Raw genomic sequence first — 4,403 nt, 5'->3', positions numbered from 1 at the left:
TGTAAGATGCATCAAAACAGGTTCCACAATAATAAACGTTTCCAAGATTATCTCGAGACGCCATAACATTAAACTTGAAATATGACCACTACTCGGAATACGTATTATATGTAACTTCCCTCATTTAAACGGAAAAAACACCATCTTCTATAATGCCCTGTACTTGCCATCTACGCTTACATTTTTGGGCAGAAAACGCTGAAAATAATATACCGGCAGCAAAACAACAGTCACCAACAGTCCGTGCGTCACTAGTCCACAACAAACCTTGTTCCGATGCGTGTGCTCTGACTGAACTTGGGTTCCATTTCCGGCTTTGTATATTAACCAACTATGTGCATTACACCATAATCCAAAAATAATAATATTAAGTAAATTTTATGAAATCAGACATATTTTTCATCAATCTTAAATTTTCTTGACCGTAACTTGGTTTTCCATTAAGATAGATGAAGCCTCTTAAAAACCTTCGGACAAAGCTATCAACGTCTTCTCTCAAAGCTTAAGTAAACCACAAAAGAACAAAGCATTTTAAGCTTTTTGGCTCCAAGATTGAAAAAAAGTTATTGAAAAGCCCACAATAATTGCTATACGATAATCTATTTGTTCGTTATACGTATTTGTGCTCCCTTCAAATGATGTTAAACTTTTTACATCATATAACAATGCCTGAATCAATAAATATGTTATAAGGTCAGTATGCGTGTATACAATATTTCGTCCTATTTATCACCAAAAGCCAAAAGAAAATCCAACCACCCAACCAAACATCAAAGTCTCGTCAAAACAAAACCCATCAAATGCCAAATGATGAAGGGAAACATACCGTTTCCTCCGTGATTTTTCTGCAGTCACGTGTTCGGAGACAACATGGTTTGGCGCCGCAGATAACGCGGACTCGGAGGCAGTGGCAAGTCGTCGCTCGGCCGGAGGGTCGGTCTGGTGACGGCGGGCAAAAACCTTCGTTCGGAGTGTTTAGGGAAGGTTGCGGGGGGGAGGACACTCGTATGGGATGGGGGGTGAATAGGTTTTTATGGGGACCCCAGGGCGTCGACTTTTCGGGTGTGTTCTCTGCCCGGGGTTGGTTGATTTGGTGGTGGTGTGGTTTTGTTTGTGGGTGTGTTTTGTTGGGCGATGGGTGGTTTGGGGGTGTGAGTTGGAGGGTGGGTGGTGGAGGTGGTGGTAGTTTGGTGGTGTTGTGGTCGTTGTGGGGGTGGGGTCGCTAGGTGGGGCGTGGTGGTGAGACTTGAAGGGGGGTGTTTTGGGAGGGGTGGTGTTTTCTGGTGGGGTTAAAGGGGGGTTGGTGTGGGTGGTTGGTGTGGTTTAGTGTGTGGGTAGTGGTGTGGAAGGATGGTCGTTGGGGGGTGTTTGAACTGGTTTTGTGGGGGGTGGCGTGGGTATTGGTGTAGGGGGTGGTCTGGTGGGATGTTTGTGGAGTTTGGGTTGAGGTTTTGTGGTTGTGGAGGAGGGTTTTTGATGTTAGGTTTAATGTTGTTGGTAGAGGATTGTGTAGGGGGAGCGGGGGTTTAATGGGCCGGCTGTGTGGGGATCGCGTTGTTGAATTTACTTAGTTGGTGTGCCGGTAGTTGTGCGGTTGGCGGGTATTTGGGTCGGGATGTGAGGGGTGGCGTTGGGATAGGACGGGGGGCGGGGGGGAATGTTTGATGTGTTGATGATGAGATGGGGTGGGTGGGTTGTGGTTTGGGGGGGGGGGTGGTGGAAGGTGGTGGTGGTGTGGTGGTGTGGGGTTGGTGAAAAGGGATGGTTATGTTTGATTGATGATGTGGTGGTGGTGATGGTTGTGGTGGGGTAATGAGGGTGGGAGTGGTATGTGTTTTTGTGGTTGGTGTTGTGGTTAGTGGTGCTGGTGGTGGTGGGGTGGTGGTGGGGGGTTTTGGGGGTGGGGGGGGGGGGTGGTGCTGATGGTGGTGTGGTGGGGTAGGGGAAAGGATTTTTTATAGTAAAGGGGAGAGAGATAGAGAGCGGAAGAGAGAGAGGTGAGTGAGTGGTGAGTGCGTGAGTGAGTGAGGGGGGGGAGAGGCGAGGCGTGCGGAGTGGGGCCGGGGAGACGAAGAGGAGGAGAGAGAGAGAGGAGAGAGAGAGGGAGAGAGAGGAAAAGAGAGAGCGAGGATAGAGCGGGGAGAGAGAGGAGAGGGAGAGCGCGAAGAGAGAGAGAGGAGGGAAAAGGGGGGGGAAGAGAGGGGCGTTAGGAAGGAAGAGGAGAGCGAGAGAGAGAGAGAGAGAGAAGAGGAGAGAGAGAGAGAGAGAAGCGAGGGGGAGGAGAAAACCCCGACCCAAAGAAAGGGGAGGGGCAAGCCAGAAAAACAATAGAGGGAGCGAGGAGAGAGAGCGAGGGAGCGAGAGAGAGGAGAGAGAGGGGGGGGAGGGAAAGGGGCAGAGGAGGGAGAGAGCAGGAGGCGGCGAGCGAGAGAGGAGAGGAAGAGAGAGAGAGAGAGGAGGGGCGCGAGTTGGGGGGAAAGAGGAAGAGAAATGATCCCCAAATCAAAAGCGTTAAAAAGAGCGCGGAGAGAGAGAGAGAGAGAGAAGAGATGAGGAAGGGAGGAGAGAGAGAGGAGAGGGTGAAGAGACGAGAGGAGGGGGGGAGAGAGCGGAGGAGAGAGGGGAGAGAGCGGGGAGAAAGGAGCGGGAGAAGCGAGAGGGAGGCGAGGGGGGTGGGGAGAGAGAGGGGAGAGGCGAGAGGGGGGAGAGGGAGGGGAGAGAGAGAGGGGTAAAGGAGGGAGTTGAGAGGGGGTTCGGCGTGGGAGGGAGAGGGAGAGAGAGAGAGCGAGAGGAGAGGGCCCGGCAAAAAAAACCCAAAGGGAAACGCCCAAACGAGCAGGGAGGGAAGAAAGAAGCATCCGAGCGCGAGGCGAGACGGGCGAGGGCGAGGGAGGGCGCGAGACGCGAGCGGAGCGAGAGGAGAGCGAGAGCGGAGAGGACGAGAGAGCGAGGCGGAGAGAGAGAGGGGGGCGCGAAGCGGCGAGAAATGTCGAACTCGAAAGAGAAAAGAGAGAGGAGAGAGCGAGAGAGAGCGAGAGCGAGAGGAGAGAGACGAGGAGAGAGAGAGAAGAGCGCAGGAGGGGGGCGAGGAGAGCGGGGCACGAGAGAGAGAGCGGCCGCAGAGGAGAGAGAGAGAGCGAGAGAGAGAGAGAGAGCGGAGCGCGCGAGAGCGAGGAGAGGAGAGGGGGGGGGCGAGAGGGCGCGCGAGAGCCAGAGCGAGAGGGAGAGGCGAGCGCCCGAGAGCGAGGCGAGGCGCGAGCGAGGGGCGCGAGAGCGAGAGAGAGCGCGCCCCGGAGGGGAGAGAGAGAGAGGGAGGGAGGGGGAGACAAAGAGAGGGGGCGAGAACCCGAGCGCGAGGCGCGAGACGCGAGCGAGCACGAACGAGCGAGAGAGGGAGAGGAGAGACAGAGAGGGAGCGCGAGGAGGGGAAGAACCGGAGAGACCATTTTTTTAAGCGAGGAGGCGAAGAGAGCGCGCGAGACACGCCGAGACCGCGCCACTCCCCCCCCCCCCCCTCCCCCCCCCCCCCCTCTCTCTCTCTCTCTCCTCTTCTCTCTCTCTCTCTCTCTCTCCTTTCTTTCTTCCCTCTCCTCTCTCTTTCTCTCCTCCTCCCCCCTTTCTCTCTCCCCTCTCCTCTCTCTCCTTTCTTCCTCTCTCTTCTCTCCCCTTCTCTCCCTCCCCTCCCCTCTTCTCTCTCTCTCTTCCCTCCTCCTCTCTCCCCCCTCTCTCCCTTCCTCCTCTTCTCCTCTCCTCCTCCTCCTCTCCTCCCTTCTCCTCCCTTTTCCTCTCCACCTCTTCTCTCTCTCTCTCTCTCTCTCTCTCTCTCTCTCTCTCCTCTCTCTCCTCTCTCCCTCCTCTCTCTCTCTCTCTCTCTCCTCTCTCTCTCCTCTCTCTCTCTCTCTCTCTCTCTCTCTCTCTCTCTCTCTCTCTCTCTCTCTCTCCTCCCTCTCCCTCTCCCACTCACTCCTACTCCCTCTAACCTCTCTCTCTCTCTCTCTCTCTCTCTCTCTCTCTCTCTCTCTCTCTCTCTCTCTCTCTCTCTCTCTCTCTCTCTCTCTCTCTCCCTCTCTCTCTGAGACATATCGTCTTCAGAGAGAGAGTGAAGACGCTATGTCTCAGATTTGGATAAAGGAAGAAGATCCATCTGATAAGACAGCAATATTTTACACGAGGGTTGACAGAACCAATCTGGAATTCGAATAAATAGATTAGAGAAGAAATACGGCAAATCCTTTGCGCTAGACCTGGCAATTTGGATGATGTTGTCTATCTAAAGGTATATGCTATTAAGTTGAATCCTTAATACAATGGTATACGAGAAATCGAGTATTTTATTAATTTTAATTGTGATATTAAAACTGGAATGAAGACAGGAAAAAGTATACTGGGGTAGTGTATCCGGA

General features: G+C 53.4%; 1 protein-coding gene across 1 annotated transcript in view; it reads right to left on the bottom strand.

The window, feature by feature from the left end:
* Positions 1-945, bottom strand: part of LOC125043195 (cilia- and flagella-associated protein 251-like) — a 52,303-nt gene extending 51,358 nt beyond the window's left edge. The window contains 1 exon segment of the mRNA XM_047639194.1: positions 827-945. The gene's annotated coding sequence lies outside the window, so the exon portion shown is untranslated.
* Between the last annotated feature and the right edge of the window lie 3,458 nt (positions 946-4,403).

This window comes from Penaeus chinensis, chromosome 33 (assembly GCF_019202785.1).
Source record: "Penaeus chinensis breed Huanghai No. 1 chromosome 33, ASM1920278v2, whole genome shotgun sequence".
NCBI classification, from domain to species: Eukaryota; Metazoa; Arthropoda; class Malacostraca; order Decapoda; family Penaeidae; genus Penaeus; species Penaeus chinensis.
This window is presented reverse-complemented; position numbering and strand designations above follow the sequence as displayed.